General features: G+C 52.9%; 33 non-coding genes across 33 annotated transcripts; all 33 read right to left on the reverse strand.

Annotated features, from left to right (window-relative positions):
* Positions 1–151: 151 nt before the first annotated feature.
* LOC148804953 (5S ribosomal RNA) lies at positions 152–270 on the reverse strand. The gene has a single exon (XR_016090574.1). It is a non-coding gene; the product is annotated as a 5S ribosomal RNA (ribosomal RNA).
* Positions 271–807: 537 nt separating this feature from the next.
* LOC148804954 (5S ribosomal RNA) lies at positions 808–926 on the reverse strand. The gene has a single exon (XR_016090575.1). It is a non-coding gene; the product is annotated as a 5S ribosomal RNA (ribosomal RNA).
* A 456-nt stretch (positions 927–1,382) lies between these two features.
* LOC148804955 (5S ribosomal RNA) lies at positions 1,383–1,501 on the reverse strand. Its single transcript, XR_016090576.1, has one exon. It is a non-coding gene; the product is annotated as a 5S ribosomal RNA (ribosomal RNA).
* Positions 1,502–2,038: 537 nt separating this feature from the next.
* On the reverse strand, positions 2,039–2,157 carry LOC148804956 (5S ribosomal RNA). Its single transcript, XR_016090577.1, has one exon. It is a non-coding gene; the product is annotated as a 5S ribosomal RNA (ribosomal RNA).
* A 537-nt stretch (positions 2,158–2,694) lies between these two features.
* Positions 2,695–2,813, reverse strand: LOC148804957 (5S ribosomal RNA). Its single transcript, XR_016090578.1, has one exon. It is a non-coding gene; the product is annotated as a 5S ribosomal RNA (ribosomal RNA).
* A 537-nt stretch (positions 2,814–3,350) lies between these two features.
* On the reverse strand, positions 3,351–3,469 carry LOC148804958 (5S ribosomal RNA). The gene has a single exon (XR_016090579.1). It is a non-coding gene; the product is annotated as a 5S ribosomal RNA (ribosomal RNA).
* A 456-nt stretch (positions 3,470–3,925) lies between these two features.
* LOC148804959 (5S ribosomal RNA) lies at positions 3,926–4,044 on the reverse strand. The gene has a single exon (XR_016090580.1). It is a non-coding gene; the product is annotated as a 5S ribosomal RNA (ribosomal RNA).
* Positions 4,045–4,500: 456 nt separating this feature from the next.
* LOC148804960 (5S ribosomal RNA) lies at positions 4,501–4,619 on the reverse strand. The gene has a single exon (XR_016090581.1). It is a non-coding gene; the product is annotated as a 5S ribosomal RNA (ribosomal RNA).
* A 537-nt stretch (positions 4,620–5,156) lies between these two features.
* LOC148804961 (5S ribosomal RNA) lies at positions 5,157–5,275 on the reverse strand. The gene has a single exon (XR_016090583.1). It is a non-coding gene; the product is annotated as a 5S ribosomal RNA (ribosomal RNA).
* Positions 5,276–5,812: 537 nt separating this feature from the next.
* Positions 5,813–5,931, reverse strand: LOC148804962 (5S ribosomal RNA). Its single transcript, XR_016090584.1, has one exon. It is a non-coding gene; the product is annotated as a 5S ribosomal RNA (ribosomal RNA).
* A 537-nt stretch (positions 5,932–6,468) lies between these two features.
* On the reverse strand, positions 6,469–6,587 carry LOC148804963 (5S ribosomal RNA). Its single transcript, XR_016090585.1, has one exon. It is a non-coding gene; the product is annotated as a 5S ribosomal RNA (ribosomal RNA).
* A 537-nt stretch (positions 6,588–7,124) lies between these two features.
* On the reverse strand, positions 7,125–7,243 carry LOC148804964 (5S ribosomal RNA). The gene has a single exon (XR_016090586.1). It is a non-coding gene; the product is annotated as a 5S ribosomal RNA (ribosomal RNA).
* Positions 7,244–7,699: 456 nt separating this feature from the next.
* Positions 7,700–7,818, reverse strand: LOC148804965 (5S ribosomal RNA). The gene has a single exon (XR_016090587.1). It is a non-coding gene; the product is annotated as a 5S ribosomal RNA (ribosomal RNA).
* Positions 7,819–8,274: 456 nt separating this feature from the next.
* On the reverse strand, positions 8,275–8,393 carry LOC148804966 (5S ribosomal RNA). Its single transcript, XR_016090588.1, has one exon. It is a non-coding gene; the product is annotated as a 5S ribosomal RNA (ribosomal RNA).
* Positions 8,394–8,930: 537 nt separating this feature from the next.
* Positions 8,931–9,049, reverse strand: LOC148804967 (5S ribosomal RNA). The gene has a single exon (XR_016090589.1). It is a non-coding gene; the product is annotated as a 5S ribosomal RNA (ribosomal RNA).
* A 456-nt stretch (positions 9,050–9,505) lies between these two features.
* On the reverse strand, positions 9,506–9,624 carry LOC148804968 (5S ribosomal RNA). The gene has a single exon (XR_016090590.1). It is a non-coding gene; the product is annotated as a 5S ribosomal RNA (ribosomal RNA).
* A 537-nt stretch (positions 9,625–10,161) lies between these two features.
* On the reverse strand, positions 10,162–10,280 carry LOC148804969 (5S ribosomal RNA). Its single transcript, XR_016090591.1, has one exon. It is a non-coding gene; the product is annotated as a 5S ribosomal RNA (ribosomal RNA).
* Positions 10,281–10,817: 537 nt separating this feature from the next.
* Positions 10,818–10,936, reverse strand: LOC148804970 (5S ribosomal RNA). Its single transcript, XR_016090592.1, has one exon. It is a non-coding gene; the product is annotated as a 5S ribosomal RNA (ribosomal RNA).
* Positions 10,937–11,473: 537 nt separating this feature from the next.
* LOC148804971 (5S ribosomal RNA) lies at positions 11,474–11,592 on the reverse strand. Its single transcript, XR_016090594.1, has one exon. It is a non-coding gene; the product is annotated as a 5S ribosomal RNA (ribosomal RNA).
* Positions 11,593–12,048: 456 nt separating this feature from the next.
* On the reverse strand, positions 12,049–12,167 carry LOC148804972 (5S ribosomal RNA). The gene has a single exon (XR_016090595.1). It is a non-coding gene; the product is annotated as a 5S ribosomal RNA (ribosomal RNA).
* A 537-nt stretch (positions 12,168–12,704) lies between these two features.
* Positions 12,705–12,823, reverse strand: LOC148804973 (5S ribosomal RNA). Its single transcript, XR_016090596.1, has one exon. It is a non-coding gene; the product is annotated as a 5S ribosomal RNA (ribosomal RNA).
* Positions 12,824–13,360: 537 nt separating this feature from the next.
* Positions 13,361–13,479, reverse strand: LOC148804974 (5S ribosomal RNA). Its single transcript, XR_016090684.1, has one exon. It is a non-coding gene; the product is annotated as a 5S ribosomal RNA (ribosomal RNA).
* A 537-nt stretch (positions 13,480–14,016) lies between these two features.
* LOC148804975 (5S ribosomal RNA) lies at positions 14,017–14,135 on the reverse strand. Its single transcript, XR_016090597.1, has one exon. It is a non-coding gene; the product is annotated as a 5S ribosomal RNA (ribosomal RNA).
* Positions 14,136–14,591: 456 nt separating this feature from the next.
* Positions 14,592–14,710, reverse strand: LOC148804976 (5S ribosomal RNA). Its single transcript, XR_016090598.1, has one exon. It is a non-coding gene; the product is annotated as a 5S ribosomal RNA (ribosomal RNA).
* A 537-nt stretch (positions 14,711–15,247) lies between these two features.
* Positions 15,248–15,366, reverse strand: LOC148804977 (5S ribosomal RNA). The gene has a single exon (XR_016090599.1). It is a non-coding gene; the product is annotated as a 5S ribosomal RNA (ribosomal RNA).
* A 456-nt stretch (positions 15,367–15,822) lies between these two features.
* LOC148804978 (5S ribosomal RNA) lies at positions 15,823–15,941 on the reverse strand. Its single transcript, XR_016090600.1, has one exon. It is a non-coding gene; the product is annotated as a 5S ribosomal RNA (ribosomal RNA).
* A 537-nt stretch (positions 15,942–16,478) lies between these two features.
* Positions 16,479–16,597, reverse strand: LOC148804979 (5S ribosomal RNA). Its single transcript, XR_016090601.1, has one exon. It is a non-coding gene; the product is annotated as a 5S ribosomal RNA (ribosomal RNA).
* Positions 16,598–17,134: 537 nt separating this feature from the next.
* On the reverse strand, positions 17,135–17,253 carry LOC148804980 (5S ribosomal RNA). Its single transcript, XR_016090602.1, has one exon. It is a non-coding gene; the product is annotated as a 5S ribosomal RNA (ribosomal RNA).
* A 537-nt stretch (positions 17,254–17,790) lies between these two features.
* On the reverse strand, positions 17,791–17,909 carry LOC148804981 (5S ribosomal RNA). Its single transcript, XR_016090672.1, has one exon. It is a non-coding gene; the product is annotated as a 5S ribosomal RNA (ribosomal RNA).
* A 537-nt stretch (positions 17,910–18,446) lies between these two features.
* Positions 18,447–18,565, reverse strand: LOC148804982 (5S ribosomal RNA). Its single transcript, XR_016090603.1, has one exon. It is a non-coding gene; the product is annotated as a 5S ribosomal RNA (ribosomal RNA).
* A 456-nt stretch (positions 18,566–19,021) lies between these two features.
* Positions 19,022–19,140, reverse strand: LOC148804983 (5S ribosomal RNA). Its single transcript, XR_016090605.1, has one exon. It is a non-coding gene; the product is annotated as a 5S ribosomal RNA (ribosomal RNA).
* Positions 19,141–19,677: 537 nt separating this feature from the next.
* LOC148804984 (5S ribosomal RNA) lies at positions 19,678–19,796 on the reverse strand. The gene has a single exon (XR_016090606.1). It is a non-coding gene; the product is annotated as a 5S ribosomal RNA (ribosomal RNA).
* Positions 19,797–20,333: 537 nt separating this feature from the next.
* Positions 20,334–20,452, reverse strand: LOC148804985 (5S ribosomal RNA). The gene has a single exon (XR_016090607.1). It is a non-coding gene; the product is annotated as a 5S ribosomal RNA (ribosomal RNA).
* Positions 20,453–20,803: the final 351 nt, after the last annotated feature.

A 20,803-nucleotide genomic window follows, 5' to 3' on the forward strand; every position in this document is an offset into this window, starting at 1 on the left:
TGTTCATGATCAGAATAAAAAACGCTCACGCTAATACACAAGCACCCGTGTCTCGCCAAAGCTGACAAATAAACAGACGGACAAGCCGCACTGCACGTGTGAACAGGGGAATGAGCGAGCGAGCGGGGATAGGGCGCCTCCTGCGCTTAAAAGCTTACAGCACCTGGTATTCCCAGGCGGTCTCCCATCCAAGTACTAACCAGGCCCATCCCTGTTTAGCTTCCGAGATCAGACGAGATCAGGCGTGCTCAAGGGGGTGTGGCCGTAAGCGAGAGCAAGGCTCGCTGGCACCCTTCTTATAGAGAGGACAGCTCCGTCACCTCTTTTACGACGCTGCTTTTTTTCCCTTGCGTTTTTCTCTTCTTCCCACGTTCTCTCTCTTCACTGCCTTCGTCCCCGCTCTATTTCACTTCAGCCTTTCACTCTTGCTTCCTTCCAATGAGGACGGAGCTGCGGGAGAAAGGGCGCTATAGAGGATCGCTGTGGAGAGCTGCTGCTGTGCTTTGACATCTGAGCTCTGTGGAAAACGATCTCAATACAATTCTGAAAAACGCGACTCCCCGAACGCCAGCCGAACAAGTCTCCACAGCCGAAGCGCTGTGTCTCTTTTCAGCTGGCGAGAAACCTTTCCTCGATCCTTTGCGGACTTGTAAAACTGTTCATGATCAGAATAAAAAACGCTCACGCTAATACACAAGCACCCGTGTCTCGCCAAAGCTGACAAATAAACAGACGGACAAGCCGCACTGCACGTGTGAACAGGGGAATGAGCGAGCGAGCGGGGATAGGGCGCCTCCTGCGCTTAAAAGCTTACAGCACCTGGTATTCCCAGGCGGTCTCCCATCCAAGTACTAACCAGGCCCATCCCTGTTTAGCTTCCGAGATCAGACGAGATCAGGCGTGCTCAAGGGGGTGTGGCCGTAAGCGAGAGCAAGGCTCGCTGGCACCCTTCTTATAGAGAGGACAGCTCCGTCACCTCTTTTACGACGCTGCTTTTTTCTTGCTTCCTTCCAATGAGGACGGAGCTGCGGGAGAAAGGGCGCTATAGAGGATCGCTGTGGAGAGCTGCTGCTGTGCTTTGACATCTGAGCTCTGTGGAAAACGATCTCAATACAATTCTGAAAAACGCGACTCCCCGAACGCCAGCCGAACAAGTCTCCACAGCCGAAGCGCTGTGTCTCTTTTCAGCTGGCGATAAACCTTTCCTCGATCCTTTGCGGACTTGTAAAACTGTTCATGATCAGAATAAAAAACGCTCACGCTAATACACAAGCACCCGTGTCTCGCCAAAGCTGACAAATAAACAGACGGACAAGCCGCACTGCACGTGTGAACAGGGGAATGAGCGAGCGAGCGGGGATAGGGCGCCTCCTGCGCTTAAAAGCTTACAGCACCTGGTATTCCCAGGCGGTCTCCCATCCAAGTACTAACCAGGCCCATCCCTGTTTAGCTTCCGAGATCAGACGAGATCAGGCGTGCTCAAGGGGGTGTGGCCGTAAGCGAGAGCAAGGCTCGCTGGCACCCTTCTTATAGAGAGGACAGCTCCGTCACCTCTTTTACGACGCTGCTTTTTTTCCCTTGCGTTTTTCTCTTCTTCCCACGTTCTCTCTCTTCACTGCCTTCGTCCCCGCTCTATTTCACTTCAGCCTTTCACTCTTGCTTCCTTCCAATGAGGACGGAGCTGCGGGAGAAAGGGCGCTATAGAGGATCGCTGTGGAGAGCTGCTGCTGTGCTTTGACATCTGAGCTCTGTGGAAAACGATCTCAATACAATTCTGAAAAACGCGACTCCCCGAACGCCAGCCGAACAAGTCTCCACAGCCGAAGCGCTGTGTCTCTTTTCAGCTGGCGATAAACCTTTCCTCGATCCTTTGCGGACTTGTAAAACTGTTCATGATCAGAATAAAAAACGCTCACGCTAATACACAAGCACCCGTGTCTCGCCAAAGCTGACAAATAAACAGACGGACAAGCCGCACTGCACGTGTGAACAGGGGAATGAGCGAGCGAGCGGGGATAGGGCGCCTCCTGCGCTTAAAAGCTTACAGCACCTGGTATTCCCAGGCGGTCTCCCATCCAAGTACTAACCAGGCCCATCCCTGTTTAGCTTCCGAGATCAGACGAGATCAGGCGTGCTCAAGGGGGTGTGGCCGTAAGCGAGAGCAAGGCTCGCTGGCACCCTTCTTATAGAGAGGACAGCTCCGTCACCTCTTTTACGACGCTGCTTTTTTTCCCTTGCGTTTTTCTCTTCTTCCCACGTTCTCTCTCTTCACTGCCTTCGTCCCCGCTCTATTTCACTTCAGCCTTTCACTCTTGCTTCCTTCCAATGAGGACGGAGCTGCGGGAGAAAGGGCGCTATAGAGGATCGCTGTGGAGAGCTGCTGCTGTGCTTTGACATCTGAGCTCTGTGGAAAACGATCTCAATACAATTCTGAAAAACGCGACTCCCCGAACGCCAGCCGAACAAGTCTCCACAGCCGAAGCGCTGTGTCTCTTTTCAGCTGGCGATAAACCTTTCCTCGATCCTTTGCGGACTTGTAAAACTGTTCATGATCAGAATAAAAAACGCTCACGCTAATACACAAGCACCCGTGTCTCGCCAAAGCTGACAAATAAACAGACGGACAAGCCGCACTGCACGTGTGAACAGGGGAATGAGCGAGCGAGCGGGGATAGGGCGCCTCCTGCGCTTAAAAGCTTACAGCACCTGGTATTCCCAGGCGGTCTCCCATCCAAGTACTAACCAGGCCCATCCCTGTTTAGCTTCCGAGATCAGACGAGATCAGGCGTGCTCAAGGGGGTGTGGCCGTAAGCGAGAGCAAGGCTCGCTGGCACCCTTCTTATAGAGAGGACAGCTCCGTCACCTCTTTTACGACGCTGCTTTTTTTCCCTTGCGTTTTTCTCTTCTTCCCACGTTCTCTCTCTTCACTGCCTTCGTCCCCGCTCTATTTCACTTCAGCCTTTCACTCTTGCTTCCTTCCAATGAGGACGGAGCTGCGGGAGAAAGGGCGCTATAGAGGATCGCTGTGGAGAGCTGCTGCTGTGCTTTGACATCTGAGCTCTGTGGAAAACGATCTCAATACAATTCTGAAAAACGCGACTCCCCGAACGCCAGCCGAACAAGTCTCCACAGCCGAAGCGCTGTGTCTCTTTTCAGCTGGCGATAAACCTTTCCTCGATCCTTTGCGGACTTGTAAAACTGTTCATGATCAGAATAAAAAACGCTCACGCTAATACACAAGCACCCGTGTCTCGCCAAAGCTGACAAATAAACAGACGGACAAGCCGCACTGCACGTGTGAACAGGGGAATGAGCGAGCGAGCGGGGATAGGGCGCCTCCTGCGCTTAAAAGCTTACAGCACCTGGTATTCCCAGGCGGTCTCCCATCCAAGTACTAACCAGGCCCATCCCTGTTTAGCTTCCGAGATCAGACGAGATCAGGCGTGCTCAAGGGGGTGTGGCCGTAAGCGAGAGCAAGGCTCGCTGGCACCCTTCTTATAGAGAGGACAGCTCCGTCACCTCTTTTACGACGCTGCTTTTTTCTTGCTTCCTTCCAATGAGGACGGAGCTGCGGGAGAAAGGGCGCTATAGAGGATCGCTGTGGAGAGCTGCTGCTGTGCTTTGACATCTGAGCTCTGTGGAAAACGATCTCAATACAATTCTGAAAAACGCGACTCCCCGAACGCCAGCCGAACAAGTCTCCACAGCCGAAGCGCTGTGTCTCTTTTCAGCTGGCGATAAACCTTTCCTCGATCCTTTGCGGACTTGTAAAACTGTTCATGATCAGAATAAAAAACGCTCACGCTAATACACAAGCACCCGTGTCTCGCCAAAGCTGACAAATAAACAGACGGACAAGCCGCACTGCACGTGTGAACAGGGGAATGAGCGAGCGAGCGGGGATAGGGCGCCTCCTGCGCTTAAAAGCTTACAGCACCTGGTATTCCCAGGCGGTCTCCCATCCAAGTACTAACCAGGCCCATCCCTGTTTAGCTTCCGAGATCAGACGAGATCAGGCGTGCTCAAGGGGGTGTGGCCGTAAGCGAGAGCAAGGCTCGCTGGCACCCTTCTTATAGAGAGGACAGCTCCGTCACCTCTTTTACGACGCTGCTTTTTTCTTGCTTCCTTCCAATGAGGACGGAGCTGCGGGAGAAAGGGCGCTATAGAGGATCGCTGTGGAGAGCTGCTGCTGTGCTTTGACATCTGAGCTCTGTGGAAAACGATCTCAATACAATTCTGAAAAACGCGACTCCCCGAACGCCAGCCGAACAAGTCTCCACAGCCGAAGCGCTGTGTCTCTTTTCAGCTGGCGATAAACCTTTCCTCGATCCTTTGCGGACTTGTAAAACTGTTCATGATCAGAATAAAAAACGCTCACGCTAATACACAAGCACCCGTGTCTCGCCAAAGCTGACAAATAAACAGACGGACAAGCCGCACTGCACGTGTGAACAGGGGAATGAGCGAGCGAGCGGGGATAGGGCGCCTCCTGCGCTTAAAAGCTTACAGCACCTGGTATTCCCAGGCGGTCTCCCATCCAAGTACTAACCAGGCCCATCCCTGTTTAGCTTCCGAGATCAGACGAGATCAGGCGTGCTCAAGGGGGTGTGGCCGTAAGCGAGAGCAAGGCTCGCTGGCACCCTTCTTATAGAGAGGACAGCTCCGTCACCTCTTTTACGACGCTGCTTTTTTTCCCTTGCGTTTTTCTCTTCTTCCCACGTTCTCTCTCTTCACTGCCTTCGTCCCCGCTCTATTTCACTTCAGCCTTTCACTCTTGCTTCCTTCCAATGAGGACGGAGCTGCGGGAGAAAGGGCGCTATAGAGGATCGCTGTGGAGAGCTGCTGCTGTGCTTTGACATCTGAGCTCTGTGGAAAACGATCTCAATACAATTCTGAAAAACGCGACTCCCCGAACGCCAGCCGAACAAGTCTCCACAGCCGAAGCGCTGTGTCTCTTTTCAGCTGGCGATAAACCTTTCCTCGATCCTTTGCGGACTTGTAAAACTGTTCATGATCAGAATAAAAAACGCTCACGCTAATACACAAGCACCCGTGTCTCGCCAAAGCTGACAAATAAACAGACGGACAAGCCGCACTGCACGTGTGAACAGGGGAATGAGCGAGCGAGCGGGGATAGGGCGCCTCCTGCGCTTAAAAGCTTACAGCACCTGGTATTCCCAGGCGGTCTCCCATCCAAGTACTAACCAGGCCCATCCCTGTTTAGCTTCCGAGATCAGACGAGATCAGGCGTGCTCAAGGGGGTGTGGCCGTAAGCGAGAGCAAGGCTCGCTGGCACCCTTCTTATAGAGAGGACAGCTCCGTCACCTCTTTTACGACGCTGCTTTTTTTCCCTTGCGTTTTTCTCTTCTTCCCACGTTCTCTCTCTTCACTGCCTTCGTCCCCGCTCTATTTCACTTCAGCCTTTCACTCTTGCTTCCTTCCAATGAGGACGGAGCTGCGGGAGAAAGGGCGCTATAGAGGATCGCTGTGGAGAGCTGCTGCTGTGCTTTGACATCTGAGCTCTGTGGAAAACGATCTCAATACAATTCTGAAAAACGCGACTCCCCGAACGCCAGCCGAACAAGTCTCCACAGCCGAAGCGCTGTGTCTCTTTTCAGCTGGCGATAAACCTTTCCTCGATCCTTTGCGGACTTGTAAAACTGTTCATGATCAGAATAAAAAACGCTCACGCTAATACACAAGCACCCGTGTCTCGCCAAAGCTGACAAATAAACAGACGGACAAGCCGCACTGCACGTGTGAACAGGGGAATGAGCGAGCGAGCGGGGATAGGGCGCCTCCTGCGCTTAAAAGCTTACAGCACCTGGTATTCCCAGGCGGTCTCCCATCCAAGTACTAACCAGGCCCATCCCTGTTTAGCTTCCGAGATCAGACGAGATCAGGCGTGCTCAAGGGGGTGTGGCCGTAAGCGAGAGCAAGGCTCGCTGGCACCCTTCTTATAGAGAGGACAGCTCCGTCACCTCTTTTACGACGCTGCTTTTTTTCCCTTGCGTTTTTCTCTTCTTCCCACGTTCTCTCTCTTCACTGCCTTCGTCCCCGCTCTATTTCACTTCAGCCTTTCACTCTTGCTTCCTTCCAATGAGGACGGAGCTGCGGGAGAAAGGGCGCTATAGAGGATCGCTGTGGAGAGCTGCTGCTGTGCTTTGACATCTGAGCTCTGTGGAAAACGATCTCAATACAATTCTGAAAAACGCGACTCCCCGAACGCCAGCCGAACAAGTCTCCACAGCCGAAGCGCTGTGTCTCTTTTCAGCTGGCGATAAACCTTTCCTCGATCCTTTGCGGACTTGTAAAACTGTTCATGATCAGAATAAAAAACGCTCACGCTAATACACAAGCACCCGTGTCTCGCCAAAGCTGACAAATAAACAGACGGACAAGCCGCACTGCACGTGTGAACAGGGGAATGAGCGAGCGAGCGGGGATAGGGCGCCTCCTGCGCTTAAAAGCTTACAGCACCTGGTATTCCCAGGCGGTCTCCCATCCAAGTACTAACCAGGCCCATCCCTGTTTAGCTTCCGAGATCAGACGAGATCAGGCGTGCTCAAGGGGGTGTGGCCGTAAGCGAGAGCAAGGCTCGCTGGCACCCTTCTTATAGAGAGGACAGCTCCGTCACCTCTTTTACGACGCTGCTTTTTTTCCCTTGCGTTTTTCTCTTCTTCCCACGTTCTCTCTCTTCACTGCCTTCGTCCCCGCTCTATTTCACTTCAGCCTTTCACTCTTGCTTCCTTCCAATGAGGACGGAGCTGCGGGAGAAAGGGCGCTATAGAGGATCGCTGTGGAGAGCTGCTGCTGTGCTTTGACATCTGAGCTCTGTGGAAAACGATCTCAATACAATTCTGAAAAACGCGACTCCCCGAACGCCAGCCGAACAAGTCTCCACAGCCGAAGCGCTGTGTCTCTTTTCAGCTGGCGATAAACCTTTCCTCGATCCTTTGCGGACTTGTAAAACTGTTCATGATCAGAATAAAAAACGCTCACGCTAATACACAAGCACCCGTGTCTCGCCAAAGCTGACAAATAAACAGACGGACAAGCCGCACTGCACGTGTGAACAGGGGAATGAGCGAGCGAGCGGGGATAGGGCGCCTCCTGCGCTTAAAAGCTTACAGCACCTGGTATTCCCAGGCGGTCTCCCATCCAAGTACTAACCAGGCCCATCCCTGTTTAGCTTCCGAGATCAGACGAGATCAGGCGTGCTCAAGGGGGTGTGGCCGTAAGCGAGAGCAAGGCTCGCTGGCACCCTTCTTATAGAGAGGACAGCTCCGTCACCTCTTTTACGACGCTGCTTTTTTCTTGCTTCCTTCCAATGAGGACGGAGCTGCGGGAGAAAGGGCGCTATAGAGGATCGCTGTGGAGAGCTGCTGCTGTGCTTTGACATCTGAGCTCTGTGGAAAACGATCTCAATACAATTCTGAAAAACGCGACTCCCCGAACGCCAGCCGAACAAGTCTCCACAGCCGAAGCGCTGTGTCTCTTTTCAGCTGGCGATAAACCTTTCCTCGATCCTTTGCGGACTTGTAAAACTGTTCATGATCAGAATAAAAAACGCTCACGCTAATACACAAGCACCCGTGTCTCGCCAAAGCTGACAAATAAACAGACGGACAAGCCGCACTGCACGTGTGAACAGGGGAATGAGCGAGCGAGCGGGGATAGGGCGCCTCCTGCGCTTAAAAGCTTACAGCACCTGGTATTCCCAGGCGGTCTCCCATCCAAGTACTAACCAGGCCCATCCCTGTTTAGCTTCCGAGATCAGACGAGATCAGGCGTGCTCAAGGGGGTGTGGCCGTAAGCGAGAGCAAGGCTCGCTGGCACCCTTCTTATAGAGAGGACAGCTCCGTCACCTCTTTTACGACGCTGCTTTTTTCTTGCTTCCTTCCAATGAGGACGGAGCTGCGGGAGAAAGGGCGCTATAGAGGATCGCTGTGGAGAGCTGCTGCTGTGCTTTGACATCTGAGCTCTGTGGAAAACGATCTCAATACAATTCTGAAAAACGCGACTCCCCGAACGCCAGCCGAACAAGTCTCCACAGCCGAAGCGCTGTGTCTCTTTTCAGCTGGCGATAAACCTTTCCTCGATCCTTTGCGGACTTGTAAAACTGTTCATGATCAGAATAAAAAACGCTCACGCTAATACACAAGCACCCGTGTCTCGCCAAAGCTGACAAATAAACAGACGGACAAGCCGCACTGCACGTGTGAACAGGGGAATGAGCGAGCGAGCGGGGATAGGGCGCCTCCTGCGCTTAAAAGCTTACAGCACCTGGTATTCCCAGGCGGTCTCCCATCCAAGTACTAACCAGGCCCATCCCTGTTTAGCTTCCGAGATCAGACGAGATCAGGCGTGCTCAAGGGGGTGTGGCCGTAAGCGAGAGCAAGGCTCGCTGGCACCCTTCTTATAGAGAGGACAGCTCCGTCACCTCTTTTACGACGCTGCTTTTTTTCCCTTGCGTTTTTCTCTTCTTCCCACGTTCTCTCTCTTCACTGCCTTCGTCCCCGCTCTATTTCACTTCAGCCTTTCACTCTTGCTTCCTTCCAATGAGGACGGAGCTGCGGGAGAAAGGGCGCTATAGAGGATCGCTGTGGAGAGCTGCTGCTGTGCTTTGACATCTGAGCTCTGTGGAAAACGATCTCAATACAATTCTGAAAAACGCGACTCCCCGAACGCCAGCCGAACAAGTCTCCACAGCCGAAGCGCTGTGTCTCTTTTCAGCTGGCGATAAACCTTTCCTCGATCCTTTGCGGACTTGTAAAACTGTTCATGATCAGAATAAAAAACGCTCACGCTAATACACAAGCACCCGTGTCTCGCCAAAGCTGACAAATAAACAGACGGACAAGCCGCACTGCACGTGTGAACAGGGGAATGAGCGAGCGAGCGGGGATAGGGCGCCTCCTGCGCTTAAAAGCTTACAGCACCTGGTATTCCCAGGCGGTCTCCCATCCAAGTACTAACCAGGCCCATCCCTGTTTAGCTTCCGAGATCAGACGAGATCAGGCGTGCTCAAGGGGGTGTGGCCGTAAGCGAGAGCAAGGCTCGCTGGCACCCTTCTTATAGAGAGGACAGCTCCGTCACCTCTTTTACGACGCTGCTTTTTTCTTGCTTCCTTCCAATGAGGACGGAGCTGCGGGAGAAAGGGCGCTATAGAGGATCGCTGTGGAGAGCTGCTGCTGTGCTTTGACATCTGAGCTCTGTGGAAAACGATCTCAATACAATTCTGAAAAACGCGACTCCCCGAACGCCAGCCGAACAAGTCTCCACAGCCGAAGCGCTGTGTCTCTTTTCAGCTGGCGATAAACCTTTCCTCGATCCTTTGCGGACTTGTAAAACTGTTCATGATCAGAATAAAAAACGCTCACGCTAATACACAAGCACCCGTGTCTCGCCAAAGCTGACAAATAAACAGACGGACAAGCCGCACTGCACGTGTGAACAGGGGAATGAGCGAGCGAGCGGGGATAGGGCGCCTCCTGCGCTTAAAAGCTTACAGCACCTGGTATTCCCAGGCGGTCTCCCATCCAAGTACTAACCAGGCCCATCCCTGTTTAGCTTCCGAGATCAGACGAGATCAGGCGTGCTCAAGGGGGTGTGGCCGTAAGCGAGAGCAAGGCTCGCTGGCACCCTTCTTATAGAGAGGACAGCTCCGTCACCTCTTTTACGACGCTGCTTTTTTTCCCTTGCGTTTTTCTCTTCTTCCCACGTTCTCTCTCTTCACTGCCTTCGTCCCCGCTCTATTTCACTTCAGCCTTTCACTCTTGCTTCCTTCCAATGAGGACGGAGCTGCGGGAGAAAGGGCGCTATAGAGGATCGCTGTGGAGAGCTGCTGCTGTGCTTTGACATCTGAGCTCTGTGGAAAACGATCTCAATACAATTCTGAAAAACGCGACTCCCCGAACGCCAGCCGAACAAGTCTCCACAGCCGAAGCGCTGTGTCTCTTTTCAGCTGGCGAGAAACCTTTCCTCGATCCTTTGCGGACTTGTAAAACTGTTCATGATCAGAATAAAAAACGCTCACGCTAATACACAAGCACCCGTGTCTCGCCAAAGCTGACAAATAAACAGACGGACAAGCCGCACTGCACGTGTGAACAGGGGAATGAGCGAGCGAGCGGGGATAGGGCGCCTCCTGCGCTTAAAAGCTTACAGCACCTGGTATTCCCAGGCGGTCTCCCATCCAAGTACTAACCAGGCCCATCCCTGTTTAGCTTCCGAGATCAGACGAGATCAGGCGTGCTCAAGGGGGTGTGGCCGTAAGCGAGAGCAAGGCTCGCTGGCACCCTTCTTATAGAGAGGACAGCTCCGTCACCTCTTTTACGACGCTGCTTTTTTTCCCTTGCGTTTTTCTCTTCTTCCCACGTTCTCTCTCTTCACTGCCTTCGTCCCCGCTCTATTTCACTTCAGCCTTTCACTCTTGCTTCCTTCCAATGAGGACGGAGCTGCGGGAGAAAGGGCGCTATAGAGGATCGCTGTGGAGAGCTGCTGCTGTGCTTTGACATCTGAGCTCTGTGGAAAACGATCTCAATACAATTCTGAAAAACGCGACTCCCCGAACGCCAGCCGAACAAGTCTCCACAGCCGAAGCGCTGTGTCTCTTTTCAGCTGGCGATAAACCTTTCCTCGATCCTTTGCGGACTTGTAAAACTGTTCATGATCAGAATAAAAAACGCTCACGCTAATACACAAGCACCCGTGTCTCGCCAAAGCTGACAAATAAACAGACGGACAAGCCGCACTGCACGTGTGAACAGGGGAATGAGCGAGCGAGCGGGGATAGGGCGCCTCCTGCGCTTAAAAGCTTACAGCACCTGGTATTCCCAGGCGGTCTCCCATCCAAGTACTAACCAGGCCCATCCCTGTTTAGCTTCCGAGATCAGACGAGATCAGGCGTGCTCAAGGGGGTGTGGCCGTAAGCGAGAGCAAGGCTCGCTGGCACCCTTCTTATAGAGAGGACAGCTCCGTCACCTCTTTTACGACGCTGCTTTTTTTCCCTTGCGTTTTTCTCTTCTTCCCACGTTCTCTCTCTTCACTGCCTTCGTCCCCGCTCTATTTCACTTCAGCCTTTCACTCTTGCTTCCTTCCAATGAGGACGGAGCTGCGGGAGAAAGGGCGCTATAGAGGATCGCTGTGGAGAGCTGCTGCTGTGCTTTGACATCTGAGCTCTGTGGAAAACGATCTCAATACAATTCTGAAAAACGCGACTCCCCGAACGCCAGCCGAACAAGTCTCCACAGCCGAAGCGCTGTGTCTCTTTTCAGCTGGCGATAAACCTTTCCTCGATCCTTTGCGGACTTGTAAAACTGTTCATGATCAGAATAAAAAACGCTCACGCTAATACACAAGCACCCGTGTCTCGCCAAAGCTGACAAATAAACAGACGGACAAGCCGCACTGCACGTGTGAACAGGGGAATGAGCGAGCGAGCGGGGATAGGGCGCCTCCTGCGCTTAAAAGCTTACAGCACCTGGTATTCCCAGGCGGTCTCCCATCCAAGTACTAACCAGGCCCATCCCTGTTTAGCTTCCGAGATCAGACGAGATCAGGCGTGCTCAAGGGGGTGTGGCCGTAAGCGAGAGCAAGGCTCGCTGGCACCCTTCTTATAGAGAGGACAGCTCCGTCACCTCTTTTACGACGCTGCTTTTTTCTTGCTTCCTTCCAATGAGGACGGAGCTGCGGGAGAAAGGGCGCTATAGAGGATCGCTGTGGAGAGCTGCTGCTGTGCTTTGACATCTGAGCTCTGTGGAAAACGATCTCAATACAATTCTGAAAAACGCGACTCCCCGAACGCCAGCCGAACAAGTCTCCACAGCCGAAGCGCTGTGTCTCTTTTCAGCTGGCGATAAACCTTTCCTCGATCCTTTGCGGACTTGTAAAACTGTTCATGATCAGAATAAAAAACGCTCACGCTAATACACAAGCACCCGTGTCTCGCCAAAGCTGACAAATAAACAGACGGACAAGCCGCACTGCACGTGTGAACAGGGGAATGAGCGAGCGAGCGGGGATAGGGCGCCTCCTGCGCTTAAAAGCTTACAGCACCTGGTATTCCCAGGCGGTCTCCCATCCAAGTACTAACCAGGCCCATCCCTGTTTAGCTTCCGAGATCAGACGAGATCAGGCGTGCTCAAGGGGGTGTGGCCGTAAGCGAGAGCAAGGCTCGCTGGCACCCTTCTTATAGAGAGGACAGCTCCGTCACCTCTTTTACGACGCTGCTTTTTTTCCCTTGCGTTTTTCTCTTCTTCCCACGTTCTCTCTCTTCACTGCCTTCGTCCCCGCTCTATTTCACTTCAGCCTTTCACTCTTGCTTCCTTCCAATGAGGACGGAGCTGCGGGAGAAAGGGCGCTATAGAGGATCGCTGTGGAGAGCTGCTGCTGTGCTTTGACATCTGAGCTCTGTGGAAAACGATCTCAATACAATTCTGAAAAACGCGACTCCCCGAACGCCAGCCGAACAAGTCTCCACAGCCGAAGCGCTGTGTCTCTTTTCAGCTGGCGATAAACCTTTCCTCGATCCTTTGCGGACTTGTAAAACTGTTCATGATCAGAATAAAAAACGCTCACGCTAATACACAAGCACCCGTGTCTCGCCAAAGCTGACAAATAAACAGACGGACAAGCCGCACTGCACGTGTGAACAGGGGAATGAGCGAGCGAGCGGGGATAGGGCGCCTCCTGCGCTTAAAAGCTTACAGCACCTGGTATTCCCAGGCGGTCTCCCATCCAAGTACTAACCAGGCCCATCCCTGTTTAGCTTCCGAGATCAGACGAGATCAGGCGTGCTCAAGGGGGTGTGGCCGTAAGCGAGAGCAAGGCTCGCTGGCACCCTTCTTATAGAGAGGACAGCTCCGTCACCTCTTTTACGACGCTGCTTTTTTTCCCTTGCGTTTTTCTCTTCTTCCCACGTTCTCTCTCTTCACTGCCTTCGTCCCCGCTCTATTTCACATCAGCCTTTCACTCTTGCTTCCTTCCAATGAGGACGGAGCTGCGGGAGAAAGGGCGCTATAGAGGATCGCTGTGGAGAGCTGCTGCTGTGCTTTGACATCTGAGCTCTGTGGAAAACGATCTCAATACAATTCTGAAAAACGCGACTCCCCGAACGCCAGCCGAACAAGTCTCCACAGCCGAAGCGCTGTGTCTCTTTTCAGCTGGCGATAAACCTTTCCTCGATCCTTTGCGGACTTGTAAAACTGTTCATGATCAGAATAAAAAACGCTCACGCTAATACACAAGCACCCGTGTCTCGCCAAAGCTGACAAATAAACAGACGGACAAGCCGCACTGCACGTGTGAACAGGGGAATGAGCGAGCGAGCGGGGATAGGGCGCCTCCTGCGCTTAAAAGCTTACAGCACCTGGTATTCCCAGGCGGTCTCCCATCCAAGTACTAACCAGGCCCATCCCTGTTTAGCTTCCGAGATCAGACGAGATCAGGCGTGCTCAAGGGGGTGTGGCCGCAAGCGAGAGCAAGGCTCGCTGGCACCCTTCTTATAGAGAGGACAGCTCCGTCACCTCTTTTACGACGCTGCTTTTTTTCCCTTGCGTTTTTCTCTTCTTCCCACGTTCTCTCTCTTCACTGCCTTCGTCCCCGCTCTATTTCACTTCAGCCTTTCACTCTTGCTTCCTTCCAATGAGGACGGAGCTGCGGGAGAAAGGGCGCTATAGAGGATCGCTGTGGAGAGCTGCTGCTGTGCTTTGACATCTGAGCTCTGTGGAAAACGATCTCAATACAATTCTGAAAAACGCGACTCCCCGAACGCCAGCCGAACAAGTCTCCACAGCCGAAGCGCTGTGTCTCTTTTCAGCTGGCGATAAACCTTTCCTCGATCCTTTGCGGACTTGTAAAACTGTTCATGATCAGAATAAAAAACGCTCACGCTAATACACAAGCACCCGTGTCTCGCCAAAGCTGACAAATAAACAGACGGACAAGCCGCACTGCACGTGTGAACAGGGGAATGAGCGAGCGAGCGGGGATAGGGCGCCTCCTGCGCTTAAAAGCTTACAGCACCTGGTATTCCCAGGCGGTCTCCCATCCAAGTACTAACCAGGCCCATCCCTGTTTAGCTTCCGAGATCAGACGAGATCAGGCGTGCTCAAGGGGGTGTGGCCGTAAGCGAGAGCAAGGCTCGCTGGCACCCTTCTTATAGAGAGGACAGCTCCGTCACCTCTTTTACGACGCTGCTTTTTTCTTGCTTCCTTCCAATGAGGACGGAGCTGCGGGAGAAAGGGCGCTATAGAGGATCGCTGTGGAGAGCTGCTGCTGTGCTTTGACATCTGAGCTCTGTGGAAAACGATCTCAATACAATTCTGAAAAACGCGACTCCCCGAACGCCAGCCGAACAAGTCTCCACAGCCGAAGCGCTGTGTCTCTTTTCAGCTGGCGAGAAACCTTTCCTCGATCCTTTGCGGACTTGTAAAACTGTTCATGATCAGAATAAAAAACGCTCACGCTAATACACAAGCACCCGTGTCTCGCCAAAGCTGACAAATAAACAGACGGACAAGCCGCACTGCACGTGTGAACAGGGGAATGAGCGAGCGAGCGGGGATAGGGCGCCTCCTGCGCTTAAAAGCTTACAGCACCTGGTATTCCCAGGCGGTCTCCCATCCAAGTACTAACCAGGCCCATCCCTGTTTAGCTTCCGAGATCAGACGAGATCAGGCGTGCTCAAGGGGGTGTGGCCGTAAGCGAGAGCAAGGCTCGCTGGCACCCTTCTTATAGAGAGGACAGCTCCGTCACCTCTTTTACGACGCTGCTTTTTTTCCCTTGCGTTTTTCTCTTCTTCCCACGTTCTCTCTCTTCACTGCCTTCGTCCCCGCTCTATTTCACTTCAGCCTTTCACTCTTGCTTCCTTCCAATGAGGACGGAGCTGCGGGAGAAAGGGCGCTATAGAGGATCGCTGTGGAGAGCTGCTGCTGTGCTTTGACATCTGAGCTCTGTGGAAAACGATCTCAATACAATTCTGAAAAACGCGACTCCCCGAACGCCAGCCGAACAAGTCTCCACAGCCGAAGCGCTGTGTCTCTTTTCAGCTGGCGATAAACCTTTCCTCGATCCTTTGCGGACTTGTAAAACTGTTCATGATCAGAATAAAAAACGCTCACGCTAATACACAAGCACCCGTGTCTCGCCAAAGCTGACAAATAAACAGACGGACAAGCCGCACTGCACGTGTGAACAGGGGAATGAGCGAGCGAGCGGGGATAGGGCGCCTCCTGCGCTTAAAAGCTTACAGCACCTGGTATTCCCAGGCGGTCTCCCATCCAAGTACTAACCAGGCCCATCCCTGTTTAGCTTCCGAGATCAGACGAGATCAGGCGTGCTCAAGGGGGTGTGGCCGTAAGCGAGAGCAAGGCTCGCTGGCACCCTTCTTATAGAGAGGACAGCTCCGTCACCTCTTTTACAACGCTGCTTTTTTCTTGCTTCCTTCCAATGAGGACGGAGCTGCGGGAGAAAGGGCGCTATAGAGGATCGCTGTGGAGAGCTGCTGCTGTGCTTTGACATCTGAGCTCTGTGGAAAACGATCTCAATACAATTCTGAAAAACGCGACTCCCCGAACGCCAGCCGAACAAGTCTCCACAGCCGAAGCGCTGTGTCTCTTTTCAGCTGGCGATAAACCTTTCCTCGATCCTTTGCGGACTTGTAAAACTGTTCATGATCAGAATAAAAAACGCTCACGCTAATACACAAGCACCCGTGTCTCGCCAAAGCTGACAAATAAACAGACGGACAAGCCGCACTGCACGTGTGAACAGGGGAATGAGCGAGCGAGCGGGGATAGGGCGCCTCCTGCGCTTAAAAGCTTACAGCACCTGGTATTCCCAGGCGGTCTCCCATCCAAGTACTAACCAGGCCCATCCCTGTTTAGCTTCCGAGATCAGACGAGATCAGGCGTGCTCAAGGGGGTGTGGCCGTAAGCGAGAGCAAGGCTCGCTGGCACCCTTCTTATAGAGAGGACAGCTCCGTCACCTCTTTTACGACGCTGCTTTTTTTCCCTTGCGTTTTTCTCTTCTTCCCACGTTCTCTCTCTTCACTGCCTTCGTCCCCGCTCTATTTCACTTCAGCCTTTCACTCTTGCTTCCTTCCAATGAGGACGGAGCTGCGGGAGAAAGGGCGCTATAGAGGATCGCTGTGGAGAGCTGCTGCTGTGCTTTGACATCTGAGCTCTGTGGAAAACGATCTCAATACAATTCTGAAAAACGCGACTCCCCGAACGCCAGCCGAACAAGTCTCCACAGCCGAAGCGCTGTGTCTCTTTTCAGCTGGCGATAAACCTTTCCTCGATCCTTTGCGGACTTGTAAAACTGTTCATGATCAGAATAAAAAACGCTCACGCTAATACACAAGCACCCGTGTCTCGCCAAAGCTGACAAATAAACAGACGGACAAGCCGCACTGCACGTGTGAACAGGGGAATGAGCGAGCGAGCGGGGATAGGGCGCCTCCTGCGCTTAAAAGCTTACAGCACCTGGTATTCCCAGGCGGTCTCCCATCCAAGTACTAACCAGGCCCATCCCTGTTTAGCTTCCGAGATCAGACGAGATCAGGCGTGCTCAAGGGGGTGTGGCCGTAAGCGAGAGCAAGGCTCGCTGGCACCCTTCTTATAGAGAGGACAGCTCCGTCACCTCTTTTACGACGCTGCTTTTTTTCCCTTGCGTTTTTCTCTTCTTCCCACGTTCTCTCTCTTCACTGCCTTCGTCCCCGCTCTATTTCACTTCAGCCTTTCACTCTTGCTTCCTTCCAATGAGGACGGAGCTGCGGGAGAAAGGGCGCTATAGAGGATCGCTGTGGAGAGCTGCTGCTGTGCTTTGACATCTGAGCTCTGTGGAAAACGATCTCAATACAATTCTGAAAAACGCGACTCCCCGAACGCCAGCCGAACAAGTCTCCACAGCCGAAGCGCTGTGTCTCTTTTCAGCTGGCGATAAACCTTTCCTCGATCCTTTGCGGACTTGTAAAACTGTTCATGATCAGAATAAAAAACGCTCACGCTAATACACAAGCACCCGTGTCTCGCCAAAGCTGACAAATAAACAGACGGACAAGCCGCACTGCACGTGTGAACAGGGGAATGAGCGAGCGAGCGGGGATAGGGCGCCTCCTGCGCTTAAAAGCTTACAGCACCTGGTATTCCCAGGCGGTCTCCCATCCAAGTACTAACCAGGCCCATCCCTGTTTAGCTTCCGAGATCAGACGAGATCAGGCGTGCTCAAGGGGGTGTGGCCGTAAGCGAGAGCAAGGCTCGCTGGCACCCTTCTTATAGAGAGGACAGCTCCGTCACCTCTTTTACGACGCTGCTTTTTTTCCCTTGCGTTTTTCTCTTCTTCCCACGTTCTCTCTCTTCACTGCCTTCGTCCCCGCTCTATTTCACTTCAGCCTTTCACTCTTGCTTCCTTCCAATGAGGACGGAGCTGCGGGAGAAAGGGCGCTATAGAGGATCGCTGTGGAGAGCTGCTGCTGTGCTTTGACATCTGAGCTCTGTGGAAAACGATCTCAATACAATTCTGAAAAACGCGACTCCCCGAACGCCAGCCGAACAAGTCTCCACAGCCGAAGCGCTGTGTCTCTTTTCAGCTGGCGATAAACCTTTCCTCGATCCTTTGCGGACTTGTAAAACTGTTCATGATCAGAATAAAAAACGCTCACGCTAATACACAAGCACCCGTGTCTCGCCAAAGCTGACAAATAAACAGACGGACAAGCCGCACTGCACGTGTGAACAGGGGAATGAGCGAGCGAGCGGGGATAGGGCGCCTCCTGCGCTTAAAAGCTTACAGCACCTGGTATTCCCAGGCGGTCTCCCACCCAAGTACTAACCAGGCCCATCCCTGTTTAGCTTCCGAGATCAGACGAGATCAGGCGTGCTCAAGGGGGTGTGGCCGCAAGCGAGAGCAAGGCTCGCTGGCACCCTTCTTATAGAGAGGACAGCTCCGTCACCTCTTTTACGACGCTACTTTTTTTCCCTTGCGTTTTTCTCTTCTTCCCACGTTCTCTCTCTTCACTGCCTTCGTCCCCGCTCTATTTCACTTCAGCCTTTCACTCTTGCTTCCTTCCAATGAGGACGGAGCTGCGGGAGAAAGGGCGCTATAGAGGATCGCTGTGGAGAGCTGCTGCTGTGCTTTGACATCTGAGCTCTGTGGAAAACGATCTCAATACAATTCTGAAAAACGCGACTCCCCGAACGCCAGCCGAACAAGTCTCCACAGCCGAAGCGCTGTGTCTCTTTTCAGCTGGCGATAAACCTTTCCTCGATCCTTTGCGGACTTGTAAAACTGTTCATGATCAGAATAAAAAACGCTCACGCTAATACACAAGCACCCGTGTCTCGCCAAAGCTGACAAATAAACAGACGGACAAGCCGCACTGCACGTGTGAACAGGGGAATGAGCGAGCGAGCGGGGATAGGGCGCCTCCTGCGCTTAAAAGCTTACAGCACCTGGTATTCCCAGGCGGTCTCCCATCCAAGTACTAACCAGGCCCATCCCTGTTTAGCTTCCGAGATCAGACGAGATCAGGCGTGCTCAAGGGGGTGTGGCCGTAAGCGAGAGCAAGGCTCGCTGGCACCCTTCTTATAGAGAGGACAGCTCCGTCACCTCTTTTACGACGCTGCTTTTTTCTTGCTTCCTTCCAATGAGGACGGAGCTGCGGGAGAAAGGGCGCTATAGAGGATCGCTGTGGAGAGCTGCTGCTGTGCTTTGACATCTGAGCTCTGTGGAAAACGATCTCAATACAATTCTGAAAAACGCGACTCCCCGAACGCCAGCCGAACAAGTCTCCACAGCCGAAGCGCTGTGTCTCTTTTCAGCTGGCGATAAACCTTTCCTCGATCCTTTGCGGACTTGTAAAACTGTTCATGATCAGAATAAAAAACGCTCACGCTAATACACAAGCACCCGTGTCTCGCCAAAGCTGACAAATAAACAGACGGACAAGCCGCACTGCACGTGTGAACAGGGGAATGAGCGAGCGAGCGGGGATAGGGCGCCTCCTGCGCTTAAAAGCTTACAGCACCTGGTATTCCCAGGCGGTCTCCCATCCAAGTACTAACCAGGCCCATCCCTGTTTAGCTTCCGAGATCAGACGAGATCAGGCGTGCTCAAGGGGGTGTGGCCGTAAGCGAGAGCAAGGCTCGCTGGCACCCTTCTTATAGAGAGGACAGCTCCGTCACCTCTTTTACGACGCTGCTTTTTTTCCCTTGCGTTTTTCTCTTCTTCCCACGTTCTCTCTCTTCACTGCCTTCGTCCCCGCTCTATTTCACTTCAGCCTTTCACTCTTGCTTCCTTCCAATGAGGACGGAGCTGCGGGAGAAAGGGCGCTATAGAGGATCGCTGTGGAGAGCTGCTGCTGTGCTTTGACATCTGAGCTCTGTGGAAAACGATCTCAATACAATTCTGAAAAACGCGACTCCCCGAACGCCAGCCGAACAAGTCTCCACAGCCGAAGCGCTGTGTCTCTTTTCAGCTGGCGATAAACCTTTCCTCGATCCTTTGCGGACTTGTAAAACTGTTCATGATCAGAATAAAAAACGCTCACGCTAATACACAAGCACCCGTGTCTCGCCAAAGCTGACAAATAAACAGACGGACAAGCCGCACTGCACGTGTGAACAGGGGAATGAGCGAGCGAGCGGGGATAGGGCGCCTCCTGCGCTTAAAAGCTTACAGCACCTGGTATTCCCAGGCGGTCTCCCATCCAAGTACTAACCAGGCCCATCCCTGTTTAGCTTCCGAGATCAGACGAGATCAGGCGTGCTCAAGGGGGTGTGGCCGTAAGCGAGAGCAAGGCTCGCTGGCACCCTTCTTATAGAGAGGACAGCTCCGTCACCTCTTTTACGACGCTGCTTTTTTTCCCTTGCGTTTTTCTCTTCTTCCCACGTTCTCTCTCTTCACTGCCTTCGTCCCCGCTCTATTTCACTTCAGCCTTTCACTCTTGCTTCCTTCCAATGAGGACGGAGCTGCGGGAGAAAGGGCGCTATAGAGGATCGCTGTGGAGAGCTGCTGCTGTGCTTTGACATCTGAGCTCTGTGGAAAACGATCTCAATACAATTCTGAAAAACGCGACTCCCCGAACGCCAGCCGAACAAGTCTCCACAGCCGAAGCGCTGTGTCTCTTTTCAGCTGGCGATAAACCTTTCCTCGATCCTTTGCGGACTTGTAAAACTGTTCATGATCAGAATAAAAAACGCTCACGCTAATACACAAGCACCCGTGTCTCGCCAAAGCTGACAAATAAACAGACGGACAAGCCGCACTGCACGTGTGAACAGGGGAATGAGCGAGCGAGCGGGGATAGGGCGCCTCCTGCGCTTAAAAGCTTACAGCACCTGGTATTCCCAGGCGGTCTCCCATCCAAGTACTAACCAGGCCCATCCCTGTTTAGCTTCCGAGATCAGACGAGATCAGGCGTGCTCAAGGGGGTGTGGCCGTAAGCGAGAGCAAGGCTCGCTGGCACCCTTCTTATAGAGAGGACAGCTCCGTCACCTCTTTTACGACGCTGCTTTTTTCTTGCTTCCTTCCAATGAGGACGGAGCTGCGGGAGAAAGGGCGCTATAGAGGATCGCTGTGGAGAGCTGCTGCTGTGCTTTGACATCTGAGCTCTGTGGAAAACGATCTCAATACAATTCTGAAAAACGCGACTCCCCGAACGCCAGCCGAACAAGTCTCCACAGCCGAAGCGCTGTGTCTCTTTTCAGCTGGCGATAAACCTTTCCTCGATCCTTTGCGGACTTGTAAAACTGTTCATGATCAGAATAAAAAACGCTCACGCTAATACACAAGCACC

The sequence above is a fragment of the Atractosteus spatula genome, unplaced genomic scaffold (assembly GCF_055471065.1).
Source record: "Atractosteus spatula isolate fAtrSpa1 unplaced genomic scaffold, fAtrSpa1.hap1 Scaffold_89, whole genome shotgun sequence".
In the NCBI taxonomy this organism is placed as follows: domain Eukaryota; kingdom Metazoa; phylum Chordata; class Actinopteri; order Semionotiformes; family Lepisosteidae; genus Atractosteus; species Atractosteus spatula.